Here is a 23,538-nt window from a genome sequence, read left to right as displayed (position 1 = left end):
AAAGGGCAAGGCTTGAGAGACGTAAGAAAAGGATGTCAATTCAGATAGGGCAAAGGTGTAACCGTGACAAATGATGATTGGTCAAAGGTGTAACCGTGGCAAATGATGATTAGTCAAGAGAACTATAAAAGTCTTGTGTACTGCCACAATAAACAAGTTTGCAGGCTGCTTGCCACACACCTACTTCCACCCAACTCCTGGAGTCTGAGTCTTGATTCCACGCCACTTACCCCGTGTCCGAGCTAGCCCGCTACAAGAAAAGTAACAAGAGACTGAGGAGAAAAATCACTCGAAAAACTCACTATATAGTAGGTGATAAGAATGCACTATAAAATAAGACCTGTCAACAATAGCTAGTTGCAAAAAGTCATTCGGTCTTCTCTTGGTTTGGAAAAATGGTGTTCCAGATTTCAGAGTACTTAGAAACCTTCAACTCTTTTATGTGGCAGGTATCTTGTTTTCACCTTCCAATTCTTCCACCCAGTCTGTGTCATGAGGTCTGTGATGTTTTTCTCCAGATCATCAGTGTAACTACTCATCAACTCTTCCAATGAACTGGTCAAACATGGTCTGAAATTTATCTTGCATCTGCTGCAGGAGTGCCTGCACCACTAAAGTGAGGTCCTGCGCAGTTTTGGGGTCAATCTCAACCATCTTTCAGGTTCCAAGCTTGACAGCAAGGTCTCAGGCTGTCACCCACACCTCTATTTGTCTGCACAGATGCCCCCAGCCCAATTTCATTCTTCTTTAAGGCTGCATAATATTCCATTCTATATGTGTACCACATTTTATTTATCCATTCACCTGTTGAAGGGCATCTAGTTTGGTTCCATAGTTTAGTTATTGTGAATTGAGCTGCTATAAAACATTGATGTGGCTGTATCTCTGTAGTATGCTGATTTTAAGTTCTTTGGGTATAGGCTGAGGAGTGGGATAACTGGGTCAAATGGTGGGTCCATTACACGTCTTCTGAGGAATCTCCATACTGCTTTCCATAGTGGTTGTACCAATCTGCAGTCCCACCAGCAATGTATGAGTGTACCTTTCTCCCCACATCCTCACCAACAGTTTTTATTGCTTGTATTCTTGATAATCACCATTCTGATTGGAATGAGATGAAATCTTAGAGTAGTTTTGATTTGCATTTCTCTAATTGCAAGAGATGATGAACATTTTTTCATACATTTGTTGATCGATTGTATTTCTTCTTCTATGAAGTGTCTGTTCAGTTCCTTAGCCCACTTATTGACTGAGTTATTTGTGTTTTGTTGTTAAGTTTTTTGAGTTCTTTATAAACCCTGGAGATTAGTGCTCTATCTAAGGTGCATATGGTAAAGATTTTCTACCATTCTATAGGCTCTCTCTTCACATGATTGTTTCCTTTGCTGAGAAGAAACTTTTTAGTTTGAAATCATCCCATTTATTGATTCTTAATTTTACTTCTTGCACTTTAGGAGCCTTGTTAAGAAAGTCAGGTCCTAAACTAATATGATGAAGATTTGAGCCTACTTTTTCTTCTGTGGGACACAGGGTCTCTGTTCTAGTGCCTAAGTTTTTAATCCACTTTGAGTTGATTTTTGTACAGGGTAAGAGATAGATGTTTAATTTCATTTTATACATAAGGATTTCCAGTTTTCCCCACACCATTTGTTCAATAGGCTATCTTTTTGCCAATGTATGTTTTTGTCACTTTTGTCTAGTATGTGATAATTGTATTTATGTTGTTTGTCTCTGTGTCCTCTATTCTGTACCATTGGTCTACATGGTCTATTTTGGTGCCAATGCCTTGCTGTTTTTGTTACTATTGCTCTGTAGTATAGTTTAAGATCTGGTATTGTGATGCCTCCTGCTTCACTGTTCTTGCTAAGGATTACTTTGGCTATTCAGGGTCTCTTATTTTTCCAAAGGAATTTCATGATTGCTTTTTCTAGTGCCATGAAGAATGTCATTGGGATTTTAATAGGAATTGCATTGAGCTTTCTTCCTTCCCTTTCCCCTGTGCAGACGTGAATCGTCTGCATAAAATAAAAGTTCCTTGCGTGAGATCTGTATCTGTGGAGTGTTTCTGGGAGCTAGCGATGAACCATAACTGCACTTAACACCTAACATCTGGTGTCAAAGACTCGGGGATGGGTTTTTCCGCTGACTAAGCAGGCGGAATCCCATCCGATAGCAAGCCCTGGCGCCCACAGATACAGGCTCACCTTTCATTTACTTGGATGCCCAGTTTTCTGCATACAACACCGGACTCCAGAATTGGTGAGTTCCCCTTAGGCAGGCCCTGACCACTTAAACACATCTCAGCCGCCCGCGGCTCCCGCCATGGTGCCGCCCCACCCCCCCCATCTGAGAAGCAGCCATTCCTGCGGTTCCCTCCACTGAGGCTTCCGGTTTCCTCCTGCAGCCCTGAGGCTCCCCGCTCGCAGCTTTCGCTGCCTGCCTCGGGACTTCCTCCCGCCGCCCCATGGCTTCCCGCTCATGGCTTCCGCCGCCTGCCCCTTGGCTCCCGCCGCTGGACTGCCAAGGTGTGGGGCTATCTCCTTGGTCCCCATAGCTGGTCCTAGTTGCTGGGTGGACTCCTGGTTTTTATGGTGCTGAGATTCTTTCTCAGGGTTTGAAGTTCTTTTATTTCCCGCTGCGTCTCGCTCGAAATCCTGATCAGGTCTTCAAACTCTCTCAGCTAACGCCTGGTTAAACATTGGGGTTTTTTTGGTGACGACCAAGCCTCTGTTCTAACCTCTCGTTGTCTGGCACCGTGGTCTTGGGACACCAAAATCACTAGCTAGGTGGGTCTCAGCTTACCATGGGATTCAGGACATCCAGATCAGCAAACTCGCCCCTGAGATGATTATTAAATCATCTCAAACCCCTTCACCTATTCCCTGAATCAGAGCTAAATTGTCCGTTAGATAGTAAGTCAGAATGGTCTATTTATGGCACCCTAAATTCTATCTTTATACTAGGTAAAATTATATGCCTAATTATACTAGTTATAATTAAGTACATATGTGGGCAACCTGGTGAATGGAAAGGGACTTTTTCCCCTTCCTGTCTTTCCTTTCTTTCTTGCTAAACCTAACACATTCTCTTGGCTTCTCCCCCCGCTTTTAACCATTCTTTCTCTTCTGAGTTCAATCCAGCTGATGAGTCGTCCTTAAGGTCTCCTGCTGCAGAAGCTCCTGTTCATTCTTCTCCTTTGCCTCATTCTGTTTCTCCTTCTGCTCCGCCATTCAGCCCACCAAGTCCCCCCACCACGTGGTCCCGTGCACATGTCCTAGCTCCTTTACGGGAGGTGGCTGGCACGGAGGGAGTAAAACCTGAACATGTTCTCTTGGCTGATTCCTTATTTTCAAATCTTTTCTTTCCCTCTTAGCTCTCCCTGCAGGCTCAAGAAATTAAAAGGGCCTAAGCATCAAGTTTCTGCTAGAACATATTAGCCCCTTTCAGATTCAGATCTCAGGCAAGGGTTACGTTGAAATGTAATTGAAGAAAGGCGCAGTAGGAAGCCAGTTTCAAACCCAAGGAAAAAAAAGTGTAAAAGTGTCCATTTTAAATTTCTCCTGGGCTACAACTCAGAATACTTTTCTCCCTTTCAACTTTTCTCTCCTTCTCATTTTCTCATGCTTTCATTAATAACATTATCATTTTTCTTCTAGGACTTTGTTTTTCTTAAATACTGTATTTTTGAGCTCACAATTTTGATCCTACAGACCTAGGTTAATGAGTTTTGATCAGTTCTTTTTATCCAACTCTAGAGTTATTTTTGAACATCCATTACATTGCAATGGAAATAAATATTACAAGGCCTTTGCTTTTGTGTTAAATATAAGCACGCATAAAAATTAAAATTTTAAAAATGGATCCAAATATTTTTAAGTCACGTGATTTAATAAGGTTCAGTTTAAATTGGGTAAACTAATAAAAGTAAAATGTCCTTAAAATTAACTCACAAGTCTCTAAATGGTCAAACTAATAAAATATTAATGTTTATAAAATGTCTAACATCAATTTTTCTAGGACTTCAACAGGAAAGAGATGACAAATACTATTGGCACACTTGTCTGATGTCTTGGTTTCTCTACAATAAGCAACATGTATGGGATTACTCAAATGTGTTTGTTAGAGACATCTGATTAATTTATAAAGCTATTCCATGGAGTAACATACTTAAAAACATTATTCTTTGTATATTAAATGTGTTCATATTTTCCAGGTATACAAGCCTTTAAAGTAGAAAATTTATCAAGCTGCTGTTCTCCAAATTAAACTTGTCTATAATGGTAAACCTATCATTTAATGTTCTATTACCTGTCATCAATAGAGTATAAATAACCTAACATTGCACACATATAAAGATTGCTGGCATAACTCTTTAGATCCACATTTCCATCAGAGAACAGAGAGCTCCATCTGATCTCAGCTTAATCTTCAAAATCTGTGTTTATATGACCCTCACTGAAAAGCCCCATGTTACCTGAGATAAGGCTCTGCCTCACCACCCTGCTACACATTACAATGGCTCTAAAGTAAGCCTGACTTTAACTCATTTAAAGTTGTGTTCAAAAGTTTAATGTTTGTTGTAAAGATTACTGTGATCTCAAATGGGAACTCAGCCAAAATTCAAAATAGCTATTGCACAAACTGAATGTTTTACTGTTAATGACTCCATTTTGTATTTTCCTTGTAAACTCTAATTGTTGCCTGATCAATATTTTTCAGAAGTACTGCTTCAAGAGTGAACCCCTCAATTGACCCGATTTCTAAAAAGGAACCTCCAAACTGCGTGCCCCACGCTGCCCACTTCCAGCTCGAAGAAGTCAGATCGGTCATCAGCCCTTTTCCCTACAGCAGTGAAGGAGTTCCTAGTATAATTAGAGGGGTAAATGAAGTCAGAATTGGGGACAGGCAGTTAATGCAGAAATAGGGGATCAATCAAATCGAGAAAATGAAGTCCATGAAAATCATCTGCCTTTGGAAGCCTGGGAGGAGAATGAACTTTTTACATCTCACCTGCAAAACCAACCCCAGTCACCTAGGCAGGAAGGAGAGAGAGGCTTCAAAAAGAACTGGACAGCAAGATTTTTTTATTTTTTATAAAAAAGGAAATGGGGGAATGTAAGGAATATGGCTTCCCTCATCACCTGTAATTCTACGTTCGCCCGCCTCTCACATTATAGGAATTTCCAGCTTACGTTGCCGTAATCTTCCTGCCTTCCACATTACGTTCTAATATGCCATTGGTCCATCAGTCAGTCTGTAAGAATTCTCCGCGATTGGTTCCTCTCAGCCCACGAAATTCCTATGTCTGAGAGAAACCTTGCGCCATGTTCTCTCTTTCTTCCTTCCCTTTCCCCCGTGCAGACGTGAATCGTCTGCATAAAATAAAAGTTCCTTGCATGAAAAAAAAAAAAAAAAGAATTGCATTGAATCTGTATAACACTTTTGGTAGTATGGCCATTTTGACAATATTAATTCTGCCTATCCAAGAACAAAGGAGCTCTTTCGGTCTTCTTTAATTTCTTTCTTTAATGTTCTGTAGTTTTCACTGTAGAGGTCTTTCACCTCTTTCATTAGATTGAGTCCCAAGTTTGTTTGTTTGTTTGTTTTTTTGAGACTACTATGAATGGAATAATTTTCCTAATTTCTCTTACAGTGGACTCATCACTTATGAAATGCATTTGACTTATGGATGTTGATTTCAAGTTCTGCTTTGCTAAATTTATTTATGAGTTCTAGAAGTTTTCTGGTGGAATTTCTTGGATCCTTTAAATATAGAATCATGTCATTGGCAAATAGTGATAGTTTGAGCTATTTTCCTATTAATATCCCTTTAATTTCTTTCATCTGTCTGAATTCTCTGGCTACATTTTCAAGGACAATGTTGAATAGAAGAGAGCCTCCCTAGCTTGTTCCAGTTTTTTAGGTGGAATGCTTTCAGTTTTTCTCAATTTAGAATGATGTTGGCCATGAGCTTAGCATAAATACCTTTTACAATTTTGAGGTATGTTCCTACCATTCCTAGTTTTTCTAGTGTTTTGAACATAAAGAGGTGCAGTATTTTGTCAAATACTTTGTGTCTATTGAGATAATCATATGATTGTCTTTAAGTTTACTGATATGATAAATTGCATTTATTTATTTCCATATATTGAACCAATCTTGCATTCCAGGGATGAACCTCACTTGATTGTGGTGCACTATTCTTTTAACATATTTTTGTATGTGATTTGTCAGAATTTTATTCAGAATTATTGCATCTATGTTCATGAGGGATGTTGGTGTGAAGTTTTCTTTCCTTGATGTGTCTTTGTCTAGTTTTGGTGTAAGTGTGACACTAGCTTCATAGAATGAGTTTAGAAGGGTTCCCTCCTTTTCTATTTCATGGAATAATTTGAGGAATATTAGTATTTATTAATTCTTCTTTGAAGATCTTGTAGAACTCGGCTGAGAATCCATCTGGTCCTGGGCTTTTGTTGGTTGGTAGGTTTGTTTTGTTTTTTTTAATTAAAAATCATAAATTTACATGGGGCAATGTTGTATGATTCATTGTTATTTTTTTCCCTTCCCCCCCACCCCTCCCACCCCTCTTTTCCCTCTATACTGTCCTTCCTTACTCCATTCTTACCACCCTCCTTATCCCTAACCCTAAACCTAACCCTAACACTAACGCTAACCCCTCGTACCCCCCTTATATGTCCTCATCTGCTTATCATTGAGATCATTCATCCTTTTGTTTTTTGAGATTGGCTTATCTCACTTGGCATGATATCCTCCAATTTCATCCATTTGCCTGCAAGTGCCATAATTTTATCATTCTTCATGGTGGAGTAATATTCCATTGTATATATATGCCACAATTTCTTTATCCATTCATCAATTGAAGGGCATCTAGGTTGGTTCCACAATCTGGCTATTGTGAATTGAGCAGCTATGAACATTAATGTGGCTGTATCTCTGTAGTATGCTGATTTTAAGTCCTTTGGGTATAGGCCAAGGAGTGGGATAGCTGGGTCAAATGATGGTTCCATTCCAAGCTTTCTGAGGAATCTCCATACTGCTTTCCAGAGTGGCTGCACTAATTTGCAACCCCACCAGCAATGTATGAGTGTACCTTTCTCCCCACATCCTCACCAACACCTATTGTTGCTTATGTTCTTGATAATCACCATTCTAATTGGGGTGAGATGAAATCTTAGGGTAGTTTTGATTTGCATTTCTCTTATTACTAGAGATGTTGAACATTTTTTCATATGTCCGTTGATTGCTTGTACATCTTCTTCTGTGAAGTGTCTGTTCATTTCCTTAGCCCATTTGTTGATTGGATTACTTGTATTCTTGGAGTAGAGTTTTTTGAGTTCTTTATAGATTCTGGAAATTCGCACTCTATCTGAAGTATGATTGGCAAAGATGTTCTCCCACTCTGTAGGCTCTCTCTTCACATTACTGATAGTTTCCTTTGCTGAGAGAAAGCTTTTTAGTTTGAATCTATCCCAGTGGTTGATTCTAGCTTTTATTTCTTGTGCTATGGGAGTCCTGTTAAGGAAGTCTGATCCTAAGCCAACAAGTTGAAGGTTTGGACCTACTTTTTCTTCTATAATCTGCAGGGTCTCTGGTCTGATTCCGAAGTCCTTGATCCATTTTGAGTTGAGTTTTGTGCAGGGTGAGAGATAGGGATTTAGTTTTATTCTGTTGCATATGGATTTCCAGTTTTCCCAGCACCATTTGTTGAAGAGGCTATCTTTTCTCCATTGCATAATTTTGGCACCTTTGTCTAGTATGAGAAAACTGTATTTATTTGGGTTTTTGTCCATGTCCTCTATTCTATACCATTGATCTACCTGTCTATTTTGGTACCAATACCATGCCATTTTTGTTACTATTGCTTTGTAATAGAGTTGAAGATCTGGTATTGTGATACCCACTGCTTCGCTCTTTCTACTGAGGATTGCTTTAGCTATTCTGGGTTTCTTATTCTTCCAGATGAATTTCATAATTGCTTGCTCTATTTCTGTAAGGTACACCATTGGGATTTTAATTGGAATTACATTGAATCTGTAAAGCACTTTTGGTAATATGGCCATTTTGACAATATTAGTTCCGCCTATCCAAGAACATGGGAGATCTTTCCATCTTCTAAGGTTTTCTTTAATTTCTTTCTTTAGAGTTCTGTAGTTCTCATTGTAGAGATCTTTCACCTCTTTTGTGAGATTGATTCCCAAGTATTTTATTTTTTTCGATGCTATTGTGAATGGGGTAGTTTTCCTAATTTCTCTTTCTGAAGATTCATCACTTATGTATAAAAATGCATTGGATTTATGAGCATTGATCTTGTAACCTGCTACTTTACTGAATTCACTTATGAGTTCTAAGAGTTTTCTGGTGGAATTTCCAGGTTCCTCTAAATATATAATCATGTCATCAGCGAACAGGGATAGTTTGAGTTCCTCTTTTCCAATTCGTATCCCTTTAATTTCTTTGGTTTGTCTAATTGCTCTGGCTAGAGTCTCAAGAACAATATTGAATAGAAGTGGTGAAAGAGGGCATCCCTGTCTTGTTCCAGTTTTTAGGGGGAATGCTTTCAGTTTTTCACCATTTAGAATGGTATTGGCCATGGGCTTAGCGTAGATGGCCTTTACAATGTTAAGGAATGTTCCCACTACCCCAATTTTCTCTAGTGTTTTGAGCATGAAGGGATGCTGTATTTCATCAAATGCTTTTTCTGCATCTATCGAAATAATCATGTGATTCTTAACTTTTAGTCTGTTGATGTGGTGAATGACATTTATTGATTTCCGGATGTTGAACCAACCTTGCATCCCTGGGATGAAACCCACTTGATCGTGGTGCACTATCTTTTTAATATATTTTTGTATGCGATTTGCTAAAATTTTGTTGAGAATTTTTGCCTCAATATTCATTAAGGATATTGGTCTGAAATTTTCTTTCCTTGATGTGTCTCTGTCTGGTTTAGGTATCAGGGTGATATTGGCTTCATAGTATGAGTTTGGGAGGGTTCCTTCCTCTTCTATTTTATGGAATACTTTGAGAAGTATTGGAATGAGCTCTTCTTTAAAGGTTTTGTAGAACTTGGCTGAGAACCCATCTGGTCCCAGACTTTTCTTTGTTGGTAGGCTTTTGATGACCTCTTCTATTTCATTGCTTGAAATTGATTTATTTAAGTTGTGTATGTCCTCCTTGTTCAGTTTAGGTAATTCATATGTCTCTAGAAACTTGTTGATGTCTTCAAGGTTTTCTGTTTTGTTGGAGTATAGATTTTCAAAATAGCTTCTAATTATGTTTTGTATTTCACTCATGTCTGTTGTGATATTTCCTTGTTCATTCCTAATTTTAGTAATTTGAGTTTTCTCCCTCTTTCTCTTTGTTAGTGTGGCTAAGGGTTTATCAATTTTGTTTATTTTTTCAAAGAACCAACTATTTATTTTGTTAATTTTTCTGATTGTTTCTTTTGTTTCAATTTCATTGATTTCGGCTCTGATTTTAACTATTTCCTGTCTTCTACTACTTTTGGTGTTGATCTGCTCTTCTTTTTCTAGGGCTTTGAGCTGTAGTGTTAAGTCATTTATTTGTTGATTTCTACTTCTTTTGTTGAATGCACCCCATGAAATAAATCTTCCTCTAAGTACTGCTTTCATAGTGTCCCAGAGATTTTGATATGATGTGTCTGTTCTCGTTTACTTCTAAAAATTTTTTTTTATTTCCCTCCTGATGTCTTCTGTTATCCATTCATCATATAATAGTGTATTATTTAATCTCCAGGTATTGGAGAAGTTTGTTTTTTATTCTGTCATTTATTTCTAATTTCAATCCATTATGATCTGATAGAGTACAAGGTAGTATCTCTGTCTTCTTGTATTTGCTAACAGTAGCTTTGTGGCATAAGACATGGTCTATTTTAGAGAAGGATCCATGTGCTGCTGAGAAGAAAGTGTATTCCTTCTTTGTTGGATGGAATATTCTGTATAAGTCGGTTAAGTCTAAATTGTTGATTGTGTTATTGAGATCTATGGTTTCTTTATTCAATTTTTGTTTGGATGATCTATCCAGCGGTGAGAGAGGTGTGTTAAAATTGCCTAGTATTATTGTGTTGTGGTCTATTTGATTTCTGGAATTGAGAAGGATTTGTTTGACATACATGGATGAGCCAATGTTCGGGGCATGGATGTTTATGATTGTTATTGCTGATTTATGCTTCCCTTAAGCAGTATGTAATGTCCTTCTTTATCCCTTCTGACTAGTTTTGGCTTGAAGTCCACATTATCTGAAATGAGGATGGATACTCCAGCTTTTTTGCTGTGTCCATGTGCATGGTATGTTTTTTCCCATTCTTTCACCTTTAGTCTATGGGTATCTCTTTCTATGAGATGAGTCTCTTGCAGGCAGCAAATTGTTGATTTTTCTTTTTAATCCATTCTGCCAATCTATGTCTTTTGATTGATGAGTTCAGGCCATTAACATTCAGGGTTATTATTGTGATATGATTTATATTCCCAATCATTTGACTCATTTTTGTTTTTTTACATGATTTGTTTTCCCCTTTATTTGGCTATTCCTTTAGGCTAGTTCCTCCTGTTGCTGATTTGCATCGTTGTTTTTCATCTCTTCCTCATGGAATATTTTGCTGAGAATGTTCTGCAATGCTGGCTTTCTTTTTGTAAATTCCTTTAGCTTTTGTTTATCATGGAAGGATCTTATTTCATCGTCAAATCTGAAAGTAAGTTTTGCTGGGTATAAGATTCTTGGTTGGCATCCATTTTCTTTCAGGGCTTGAAAAATGATGTTCCAGGCCCTTCTAGCTTTTAGGGTCTGGATTGAAAAATCACTGATATCCGTATTGGTTTCCCCCTGAATGTAATTTGGTTCTTTTCTCTCACAGCCTTTAAAATTCTGTCTTTATTTTGTATGTTAGGTATTTTCATTATAATGTGCCTTGGTGTGGGTCTGTTGTAATTTTGTATATTTGGAGTCCTATAAGCCTCTTGTACTTGGTTTTCCATTTCATACTTCAGATTTGGAAAATTTTCTGATATTATTTCATTGAATAGATTGTTCATTCCTTTGGTTTGTTTCTCTAAGCCTTCCTCAATCCCAATAATTCTTAAATTTGGCCTTTTCATGATATCCCATAATTCTTGTAGATTCTGTTCATGATTTCTTACCATCTTTTCTGTCTGGTCAACTTTGTTTTCAAGATTAAATATTTTGTCTTCAATATCTGAGGTTCTGTCTTCCAGGTGTTCTATCCTATAGGTTATGCTTTCTATGGAGTTTTTAACTTGGTTTATTGTTTCCTTCATTTCAAGGATTTCTGTTTGGTTTTTTTTTTTTCAATATCTCTGACTCTTTATTGAAATGATCTCTTGTTTCCCGTATTTGCTTCTTTAACTGTTGATTGGTGCGATCATTTAATGCCTGCATTTGTTCTTTCATCTCCTCATTTGCTTCCCTGGTTGTTTTAATTATGTACATTCTGAACTCCCTTTCTGACATTTCGTCTGCTGTGCTGTCATTGGGTTTTATTGATATAGTATCTAGGTTTGTTTGGGACATTTTCTTCCCTTGTTTTTTCATATTGGTCCGATGTCAGTGGGACTTTGTGATATTGCAGAATTCTTCTATTGGCTTATAGTGTCCCTGTAGATTTCCAGTGTATCACCTTCCTGCCTTCAGTAGCCTGAAGTCTTGGAGTAACTTGATAATGCAGTGCTTCCAAGGAAAGCTGCCTCTAGTCCTCTACTGGTTCCAGGACTTGGAGCTGGCTCTGTGTGGAAAGGCTCTCACTGGGCGGTCTGCTCTGAGAAGCTAGCCTGGAAAGGCGCTTCCTGCCGGAGGGGGCCAGGCTGCAGGCTGCTTGGGGAAGTCACTGGCTGCCCTGTCCTGGTCCCTGAAGCAACCTGCAGGCAGAAACTCGCCGCCCTGGTTCAGGGAATTGAAGCCTGGTTCTGTGCAGAAAGGCTCGCTCTCACTGGGGGGCCTGCTCCAAGATGCTGGAGAATCTGGCCCTGTGGGAGGAGCCCACCGCTGGAGTGCGCAGGGCCGCCTGGGGAGGACTCTAGCTGCTCTGCCTTACTCTAATAAGCCACCCAAATCTGGGCCTGCCTCCCAGGCAGCGCTTCACCGGGTGGGGGAGACTCACCCCGAGGCTCTATTTTAGTCCAAGTCTCTCAATGCCTCCCCTTCTTGAATCCTGGGTTCTGGAGGGACTGGAGATGCAGTCACCCTCTAGTCTGCCATCTTGGGTCCAGTTGGTAGGTTTTTGATTGCATCTTCTATTCCTTTGCTTGAAATTGATCTGCTTAAATTATGTATGTCCTCCTGCATCAGTTTGTCTCTGGAAATTTGTCAATGTCTTCAATATTTTCTATTTCGAGTATAAACTTTCAAAATAGTTTCTAATTATCTTCTGTATTTCAGTAGTATCTGTCATATTTCCTTTTTCATCACAAATTTTAGTAATTTGAACTCTCTCTTTGCTAGTGTAGATAAAGGCTTATCAATTTTTTTTTCAAAGAACCAACTTCTTGTTTTGTCAATTTTTTGAATTGTTTCTTTTGTTTCAATTTCATTTCTTTCACTGTGATTTTAATTATTTCCTGTCTTACACTGCTTTTGGTGTTGATTTGTCCTTCTTTTTCTAGGGCTTTGAGATGTAATGTTAGGTCATTTATTTGTTGACTTTTTCTTTTAATGTATAAGCTCAATGCAATGAACTTTTCCTCTTAGCACTGCCTTCATAGTGTCCCAGAGATTTTGGTATGTGGTATCGGTGTTCTCATTTACCTCTTAAGTATTTTTTTATTTCCTCCTTGATTTCTTCTTTTATCATTCAATAGCATGCTATTTAGTCTCTAGGTGTTGGAGTAGCTTTATTTTTTTATTTTATCATTGATTTCTAGTTTCATTCCATTATGATCTGATAGAATGCAGGGAAGGATTTCTATTTTTTTTTTTTTTTTTTTTTTTTTTTGCTGAGAGTTGCTTTGTGGCATAACATATGGTCTATTTTAGGGAAGGATCCATGTGCTGCTGAGAAGAAAGTGTATTTGCTCAATGATGGAGGAAATACTCTATATATGTCAGTTAAGTCTAAATCATTGATCGTATCATTTAATTCTATAGTTTCTTTGTTTAGTTTTTGTTTGGAAGATCTATCCAGTGGCGAGAGAGGTGTGTTAAAGTCACACAGTATTATTGTGCTGTGGTCTTTGTTTCTTGAAATTGAGAAGGATTTGTTCGATGTACATAGATGCTCCATTGTTCGGGGCATACATATTTATGATTGTTATGTCTTGATGGTGTATGGTTCCCTTAAGCAGTATGAAATGTCCTTCTTTATCCCTTCTGACTAACTTTAGTTTGAAGTCCACTTTTTCTGAAATGAGGATGGAAATTCCTGCTTGTTTATGCAGTCCTTTTGAGTCTATGTTTTTTTCCCAGCCCTTCACCTTCAGTCTGTGGATGTCTTTTCCTAGGAGGTGAATCTCTTGAAGATAGCCTGTTGTTGGGTCTATTTTTAAACCCAATCTGCCAGTCTTTGTCTTTTGATAGATGAGTTTAGGCCATTCGTATTCAGGGATATTATTGATATATGATTTGTATTGCCTATTTTGGGTTTTTAACTCAACTTAGTTTCTCCTTGACCTTTCCTTTAGTGTAGTTCCTCCCTTTGCTGGTTTTCCTTGTTTTTTGTTTTTTGGATTTTTTATTTCCTCTTCATGGAATATTTTGCTGAGAATGTTCTGAATGTTCAGGTTTTCTAGTTGGGAATTCTTTTAACTTCCATGAAAAGTTTTTATTTCATCTTCAAATCTGAAGTTTAATTTTGTTGAATGTAAAATTCTCAGTTGGCTTCCATTTTCTTTCAGTGCTTGATATATGTTTTTCCAGGACCCCCTGGTGTTGAGGGTCTGGGTTGAGAAATCAACTGAAATTCAAATTCGTTTCCCCCTATATGTAGTTTGATTTCTTTTTTCTCTCACAGTCTTTAAAATTCTATCCTTATTCTGTATGTTATTCATTCTCATTATAATGTGCCTTGGTGTGGATCTGCTGTAGTTTTGCACTTTTGGAGTCCTGTAAACCTCTTGTAGTCACTTTTCCATTTCATTCTTTAGATTTGGAAAGTTTTCTGATAGTATGTTATTGAAAAGATTGTACATTCCTTTGGGTTTGTATCTCCACACCTTTGTCAATTCCAATAAATCTTAAATTTGGTCTTTTCATGTTATCCCATATTTCTTAGAAGTTCTGTTCATGGTTTCTTACCATTTTCTCTGGGTGGTCAACTTTATTTTCAAGAGTATATATTTTGTTTTCATTGTCTGAGGTTCTGTCTTCCAAGCAGTCTACTTTGTTGGTGATACTTTCCATTGAATTTTTAATTTAATTTGGTTTATCATTTCCTTCATTTGGAGGATTTCTGCTTGATTCTTTTTTATAATCTGTCACTTTATTGAAGTGATCTTTCACTTCCTATATTTTCTAAAACCATCCCTTATTTCAAAGATCAATCTATGTGTTTCCTAAACTCCTTCTCTGACATTTCTTCTACTGTGTTGCCTATGGATTCTATTGTTGGAACATCTTGGTTTGTTTGAGGCACTTTGTTCCCTTGTTTTTTCATCTTGTTTGTGCATCTTCTCATCTAGTGGTGTGGATCTGAGGCAGTACAGATTCTACCCTGTAGTTTTATAGTGTCCCTGAAAGCTTCCAGTACCTCACCTTTAAGGGGGAGACCAATATTAACACCACCCAATGCAAACAATATACCACCTTAAACCAAGTGGCTCATATTAAGGCATTTACAGTTTTGTCATATTAGACAGAAATGAAGTGTTCAGTTATTATCTACAATATAAACAATAAGTTTGCTAAAAGGGTTTACCTTTTCAAATGATGGACAATGAGGGAACAGAAGTAGTGTAAGATGTGGTGTTTATGAGGGAGAAGGAGAGAAGATAGAGGTAAAAGTTCATAGTAAGAACAAGGGAGAAATTAATAAAGCTTGGCTATTAGTATGAGAGAAGTGAGAAAGAGAATCCAGGGAGACAGATAGGTGAAAGAAAAAATATAGAGAGATTTTTTAAAAAAGTAAAATATAAGAATATACAACAAAACTATAATATACTATTCAGACATCCCATTCCTCAATAAATTGATGCATGAAAAATATTTGGATTCAAAGATGGTAAAGGTGTGAGAGAGGGGGGGCTAAAAAAAAGTCTCAATGGAAAATTGAATGATTGCTTCTGTTGGCTTTCACAAATTTTCTCAGCTTCCCTTCTCTGCCAATAGGTGGGATTGTCTGAAGTTTGATGCTAGCTCCAGTCCAGAGGGTGCTGGAACAGTTGGGTGGGCAGGCTGATAGCAAGAAGCCCTCACACCCTCTTCCAGCCTTCCCACCGGTTGTAGCTGGCCCCTTCCAACCCTGCACACTTCACGACTCACTGAGCTGGAGGAAGCCCAGTTTTCTCCAGTTTCTCCAACCTCTGCTCCCCCAAGGAGCTGCTCCTAGTCTCCGACTTTCCACAGCTTGCCAGACCCAGACTGGCCCAGGCAAACCCAGCTGCAATCTAATGGACCTGGGCTTCAGCTTCCCTATGCCCTGCCCTGCTGCAGTTCAAAGATCTCAATGCCCTTTCAACTTGCAGAGAGACCACCAGAGATGTGCTCACACAAAGTAGTGACCCCACAGAGAGGCAGCCAGATAGCAGCCACTGTCACACCGAGAAGAAAGACCTCAGGTGCAACCCCACTATATCTCTAGGCTCTGGCCTGTGTCCCCAGACCAAAGTGGTGGTGGTAGCAGCAGCAAACCTGCAGGCCCTGGCCAGTGTCTCAAGATGGCAGCAACCATGTGTAACCAAACCTGCGGGAACTATGCCAATGGACTTCCAGGCAACAGCAGACAGGAGGCAACCTGATGGTGGTCTGTGGACTAACGGCAGATGATCAGCAGGTGGACATTGGGTGGTAGGCAATGGGTAGGTGAAAGGCAGATGATGGACAGGCAAGAGGCGGGCAAACAGGCAAATGGCAGATGATAGGCAGTGGTCAGCAAGCGATCTGCACTAAAAAGGCAGGTGATATGCTGGCAGGCAGCATAGAATTGCAGCAGACTAATGGGGGGTAATCTGCAGAGGATTAATGTGCAGCAACAACTGCCTCGCAGAGAAATAGTATTTCCTCTACTTGAATCCCAAGTCACGGAGTGACAAGGAATGCAACTTCCCTCTAGTCCGCCATCTTGGATGCCCTTAAATAAATTTATTAAAAAAAAAAAATGCAGAACTTAATACCGCCACCATCAACCAAGACAATCCACTCAACATAAGGAGAATACACCAAACAGCAACAGAATACACATTCTTTTCAAGGGCCCATGGAACACATACTGAGACAGACCACATCCTAGGCCATTCAAAAAACAAACCAATTTAAAAGGCTTAGAAATCATAGTGTTCTCTAGCCATAATAGAATCAAACCAGAAATCAACAACAGAGAGTTAATAAGAAAAATGCCCAAACACTTACAAACTGAACAGCACACCTCTAAACTATGGGTCAAAGAGAAGTCTTAAAGAAAATTTTAAAATATATTAAGCTGAAAAAATGAAAATAAATAGGAATTTGTGGGACCCATCGATAGCAGTACTGAGATGAAAATGTATGACATTAAATGACTATTTAGAAAAAAGGAAAGTTTTAAATCAATAATCTTAGCTACCACCTCAAGAATCTATAAAAAGAAGAGAAAAATTAAGCCAAAGCAAATGAACAAAGGAAATATAATACATGGAGAAAATACTAAGTCAATAAAATAAGGACAGAAATCGATGCATTTGAAACCGAAAATAAAGCATATTAATGAAATGAAGGGCTGTTTCTTTGAAAAGATGAATGAAATGACAAAACTCTAGTAATGCTAAGAAAGAAAACATGAGAAGACATAAATTATCAAATACCAGGAATGAAACAGAAGATATCACTGCAGATTCTGTGGTTGTTAAAGCAATAATAAGAAATACTAAGTGTGGAGTACACACATAAATTTAACAACTTAGACTAAATGGATTAATTCCTTGAAAAGTACAAGCCTGTTAAAGGAGTAGCTGGCAAAGATTTCCCCATTCCGTTGGTTCTCTGTTCACTCTGTTTTTTCCTTTGCTGGGCAGAAGCTTTTTAATCTGATATCATCCCATTTACTGATTTTTTTTTAATTTTCTGGATGATAGAGGTCCCATTCAGGACATTTTTCAAATAACCTAATCAACAAATGGTCAAATGAACTAAACAGATACATCTCAAAAGAAGTACAAATGGTCAACCATTAAATGAAAAAAAGTTCAGTATTTTTAGACATTGTGGAAATGCAAAGCAAAACTACACTGAGATTGATTCCATCTCTCTCTAGTTAGAATGGCAAGCACCAAAAATACAAATAACAATAAATGCTGGCAAGAATGAGGGGCAAAAAGAACGCTTCTACACTGTTCACATGAATGTAAAGCAGTACAGCCACTATAGAAATCAGTGTAGCAGTTCTCCAAAAGGTTAAAAATAGATCTACCAGATGATCCACTTCTTGGTATCTATCCAAAAAAAATCAAAGTCAGCCTGTTTTAGAGATACATATATACCATGTTGATTGCGGCACAATAAACATAGTATTCACAATTGCCACATTATGGAATCAGCCTACAGGTCAGTGGACAGATGAATAGATAAAGAAAAAGTGGTGTATATACACAACAGAGTTTTATTCAGCCATCCAGAAGAATAAAACTACATCGTCTATGGGAAAATGGAACTGCAGACTGTAATTTGAGTGAAATAAGTCAAACATGGTGAGAAAAATGCCATGTTTTCTCTCTTAAGTGGAAACTAGCAGGAAAAAGCAAACAAATGAAAAAGGGACTCTATGAAATTAGAAAGAAATCAGTAGGGAAAAGGGGTCAGAGAAAGGGAGGAGGGAAGGGTGGGGGAGGTATTGGGAGTGAAATTAGTTCAATTATGTTTTTATATGTGCACAAATATGCCACAATGAAACCCCCCTTTCTGCAAAATCAATATGCACCAACAAAGAATAATAAATTCAAAAGCTAGAAAAAAGAAAAGTACAAATTCTCTCACTTTCACCATATAAAATGATCATTTGACCAGCCCTATAACTATGAATGAAATTGGATTCATCATTTTAAAACTCTCCAGAAAGAAATCTCCAGGCTCAGATGTTTTCATTGTACAATGGTATTAAATGTCTAAAGAAGAATTATCACTAGTTCTAGAATTGACACTAGTTCTACAATCTAGCTCAAAAAATAAAAGAGTAAGAAATACCTCCCAGTTGGTTTTATGAAGCTAATATTACCCTGATACCAAAACCACACAAAGAATACAAAAATGAAAATAATGAAATTCACAGTACAATATCCTGCATTAGTATAAGTGTAAAAAATATTTAACAAAATATTAGTAAACAGGATTCATCAAAATTTTTAAAAAATAATATGCCATGACTAAATGAGAATTATTCCACAGATACAGGGCTGGTTCAGTATTCAAAAACTTAACATGTAAACAGCTTAAATTGGAAAAGTCACATGATTATATCAAATCATGAAAAAAATCTTTTGACAAAACTCATTACTCATTCATAACAAAAACTCTCAGAAAAAATATGAACAAAGGGAAACTTCTCGATGTAATAGAGAACCTACAAAACCCTACAGTTAACATTGTGTTTAATGGTGAAAGATAAAGCTTTCTCCCTAAAATCAGAATCAAAACAAGCATGTACACTCCTACTACTTTTAATCAACACAGTGCTGCTAATTTTTGCAACTATAAAAAAAGGCAAGAAAAGGAAATAAAAGTTGTGTGGATAGAAAAGGAAGAAGTAAGACTGTTCCTATTTCCAGATGACATAATTTTCTATGTAAAATATCTCAGCAAATATGCAAAAACCCAAAAGACAAAAAAACTCCTGGAATAAGAGAGTTCGGAAAAGCACTAAGACATAAGATAAGCACACAACAATCAATTATATTTATATAAACAAATTTAAAATATTATTTACAATCATTCAAAAAATGAGATGCTTAGATGTAAATCTAACAAAACATGGATAACACTTGTATGCTAAAAACTAAAAAATGCTAATAGAAGAAATGAAAGATCTAAATTAATGAGAGACGTACAGTATTCATAGATTGAGACTCAACAGAATAAAGATGTCAGTTCTCTCCACATTGATGTATAGATTTGCCGTGGCCTCATGCATGCTAAGCATGCATTCTATCACTGAGCTACACGTCCCAGCCCCTAGAGGGTAAAATTCATGTGGAAAAGCAAAGGACCAAGAATAGCTAAAACAATTTTGAGGAAAAATAAAATGGGAAGAATCATACTACATCTTTTAAGACATTATTATATTATTATTATTATCAGGGTACTGGGGATTGAATTCAGGGTGCTCTACCACTGAGCTACACTTCAGCCCTTTCTATTTCTTTATTTTGAGACAAGGACTTGGTAAATTGCCCAGGCTGGCCTGGAACTTGCAGTTCTCCTGCTTTTCTCCTGCTTCAGCCTCCCAAATCACTGGGATTAGAAGTATGTACCATTGTGCCAGCCGGATCTATTCTAAAGGTACAATAATCAAGACTGTAGTATGGGTGGAGGGGCAGATAAACAGATCAATGAAACAGAATTAAAGAACTTGGGAATGGACTCACCCACATATGCCAAAATGCACAAGCCATTCAGTGGAGGAAGAATGGCACTGGAATAATTGAATATCTAGAGCGGTAAAAATGAACTTCAACCTAAGACTCACATCTTAAACATAAATTAACTCAAAATGGATTGTGGATTTTAATGTAAAACTATAGCACTTTTGCGGGGAAAAATAGGAGAAAACCTTCAGCATCCATTTAAAAATGGATAAGAGGAGGGATGTCGCCAATATTTTAAAAGTCTGCTCTGTGAAAAATTCTGTCAAGAGAACAAAAACATTTACAAACCACATGTCAGGCAAAGAGGTAGGCTAATAACCACCACTCAAAACTCCAAAAGTTTAATAAAACAATCCATTTAGAAAATGAGAAACTGGCATGCAGATACACTTCACCAAAGAAGAATACAGGTGGTAAATAAGCTTAGAAGATGTTTAGCTACTAGGGAGACGCAAATGCAAATCACAATAGAATACAGGTACACATCTATCAGAATGACTAAAATAAAAAGAACAGGGATAACAGCAAGTGCTATTGAGAGTCACTTACATGTTGCTGATCAGACTATAAAACAGTACATCCACTCTGGAAAACAGTTTGACGGTTTCTTTTAAAAAAATCAACATGCAACTACCATACAAACCAGCAATATCATTTCTGGGCATTTATTCCAGGCAAATGAAAATCTATGTTCAGGTAAAAACCTATACACAAATTTTTTAGTAATGATCAAACACTAGAAACAATTCAGACGTCCTTCCAAATATTTTATAAATACCAATGATGCCACGCGTATGACCATTCTTGTGGCATGTCTTCTTTTCCAGATGTGAGAATTTGGCGGACATGACCTAGTGCCCGCCCATCATCCTCACTGTCTAAGGTTATTTTAATAAATTATACAGGCACAATCCCTGCTACAGTATAGCTTACAGTTTTGGAGAAGAGATAGACAAGCAAACAAGTATATGCAATTGATTACTTTGGTAATGGTTATTGATATAAATCCTGTCATTTCATTTGTGAATGAAATGACAAAAAAAAAAAAAAGGTGCCAAACTCAGTGTTTGCACAGATGAGCAGGGACTGTTTTATATTTTTATGTGGAACTTAACACAAAATGTTCCGAAGGACTACATGAAAATCCTAGGACTCCTAATTAAATCCACCTGACTTAATTAGAAATCCAAACACTGCTGAGGTTCTCTGATCAATGGAGCAAAGAACAGTTAGCCTCATTTAATTATTTTGTAAAAAAAAAAAAAATAGCTTTCCCCTCTTCTTGGACCCGTTTATTAATGATTTCATAGAATAAGTAAATTTATTTAGGACCCACAAACTTGAGTCAAATAATCCAGACTTCCCCACTTATTCACAATATACATAACTTTTACAACTTTCTTAAGCCTCGGTTTCTTTTCCTGCAAGAGACTTCATGAAAGTACCCAGCTCATAAGCAACTGGGTGGGTTAATGAAGTACAGTAATGCCTGTAAATACACTCAGCACAAAGCCTAGCACATGGCAACTTCTCAGTTCCATTATATAATGATAATCAGACAGTCACACTATTTTCTTAGGACAGAGTCTTGAGAACAAAAGTAAAAATCAGACAGTTTAAACATTTTTGAATTTCATGAACATACTAAAAAATGATTTTTCAAGAATATTTAGACCAATCAATATTGCCACTGGATATTTAGAGAGCTCCCATTTCTCCTGATGCTTTTTAGCTTTATGTGCTCTAATTTTAAAGTATTTATAATTTAATAGGTAAAAATGTATATATTCCTTCTTTTGCATTTCTTTGTCAGTAAGACTTAACGGTTTGTTTGGTTTTTTTTTTCAAATTCCTGATAGATATTTGTATTTCTTCCATCTATGTAACCATATGGAACTTGTTTTTTATTGATTTGTGGGAACTCTTTATATACTAAGGATATTAATTCTTGGTTGATGTGTGAAATTAAATAACTGTGTGGAAAGGGGTGGAAGTAGTTCTATTGTTGATCACTGGGATGGCGAATAATGTTTATGAGTTGATTAAATAATGATTTCAGAGGGTTGGGGATGTAGTTCAGTGGTAGAGGGCCTGCCTAGCATGTGAAAAGCCCTGGTTCAATCTCCAGTACTGACAGGAAAAAAAGAAAGAAAAGAAGGAAGAAAGAGACAGACAGACATGCCTGGACTCCTGACCCACAGGAACCATACATTAATAAATGTGCATTAAAGTATGACTTTCAAACTGCTTTTAAATCTGTATGGATGGTAGGACCAAAATTACCTTTTGTTTCATTTCTATCTATATGTCATTGCCTTTTAACTACAAGTGTAGAGATACAACTTCTGCTTACTATTTGTGAGATAGCTATAGCGCATCCTGTGGGTGCCTTCTTTCCACCCACCACCAGTGAGTATTGCTGGTAAAATCCTGCTACCCTCTTCTGCACAAAGTTGCCCTGAGTCAAATAAGTCCACTCTCACCACTTTGACCCCTATTTCACTTGTCCACAGACCTTGGCCAAGGACCGATTGAAATCTGACCATGAAAGACTCACTGCCTTAGTCCAGGTGAGACTAACTGCGCAGTCTGTGCTCCAGATCTTCCCCTGGACTCCAGAGGAGCCCACACTCCTGTTCAGCTCTTCTCCCCTGCCTTATTCTGCTTGACTCTCTCCCTTCTCCTGATTTATTCTCCCAATAAATCCCAAGAACAGGACTCCCGATCTCAGGTTCTGTTTCTGGGAAACTCAGCCTGGGGCTATGGCCTTTCCAGGAATAAACATTTCTGTTGGTACCTTTATTCCCACGTCCATTCTGGTTCCACTTCATGGCCACTCTGTGCATGTAACCATTTGGCAGTTGAGTAAAGCAAGTGATAGATTGTTTTTGAAGCTTGTCCAGGGTCATCTGAGGTGTTGGTTAATGTTTACTGAGACCCCTGAGGCAAAGTAATATGAATGTGAACTTTTGGCCAGGTCAGTTGAATCTGTGGCTTGGCACCTGGCGTTTGTGAACTGAGATCTCACATCTTGTTCTCCACAGTTGATTCCTTCAGAGCAGAAAATGATCCACACTGGTTTGGCAGCTCCAGCATAGAAGGTACAGAAAGTGCTTCACCCAGAGGCCTGAGAGGCTGGGATATGCTGGTTTGCAGCCCTACGTGGTTGGAACTGGAAAGGTGAGATTATTTATTCAAGGCCAAGTGGCACAGCAGTACTGCCCCTGCAGGGCATTTTGACCCAGGGGTGTGGGGATATGGGCCTACCCATACACCCTTTGCCTTTGATTCCCCCATTACTCCTGAGCTAGCAACCCCCTTTCTGTTCCTTCCTTGCTGCCCAAGCTCAGTCCAATGATGTTTGCCTAAAAGACACCCTCCTCCACCCCTCACCAATCCGGCACTCCTGCCTCACCTGCCTCTGTTGGTCTTCATCCTGTGTCCAGCTCCTCAAAGGCTACTGAGAAAATGGCAGCACAGGGCCTACCACCTCAGGGCCACACCCTCAGCTGATCCCGGCTTTGACGGCCATTGCTGATGTCTGGCGGTCTCCCTGCCCCCACCCTACACAGCATTCCCATAATTTCCCGCCCTCTAGTGCACACTCCCATTACAACTTCTTTAAGGAAATAGAGGCAACAAAGCGTGTGCCCCCGAAGCCTTCTCTCCTACTGGGAGAGCTTACATCTGCACCCAGATGTGGCATCTTTCCTCGGCCCCCTACTAGCTGCCACTTTAACCCCTGCTCCCTAGAGGCCCAGTTCCTTAGCACCTACATCCTCTT

The 23,538-nt window shown here is 38.2% G+C and overlaps 1 long non-coding RNA gene across 1 annotated transcript in view; it reads right to left on the bottom strand.

Annotated features, from left to right (window-relative positions):
* The window catches only part of LOC306640918, an 87,866-nt gene extending 65,049 nt beyond the window's left edge, over positions 1-22,817 (bottom strand). The window contains exon 1 of the long non-coding RNA XR_013757963.1: positions 22,552-22,817. This is a non-coding gene — a long non-coding RNA (uncharacterized lncRNA). The remainder of the gene's footprint in view (positions 1-22,551) is intronic.
* Positions 22,818-23,538: the final 721 nt, after the last annotated feature.

Source organism: Sciurus vulgaris, assembly GCF_902686455.1.
Source record: "Sciurus vulgaris genome assembly, chromosome: 1".
Taxonomy (NCBI): Eukaryota; Metazoa; Chordata; class Mammalia; order Rodentia; family Sciuridae; genus Sciurus; species Sciurus vulgaris.
Note: the sequence above shows the minus strand (reverse complement) of the source record. Positions and strands in the feature narration are given on the sequence as shown.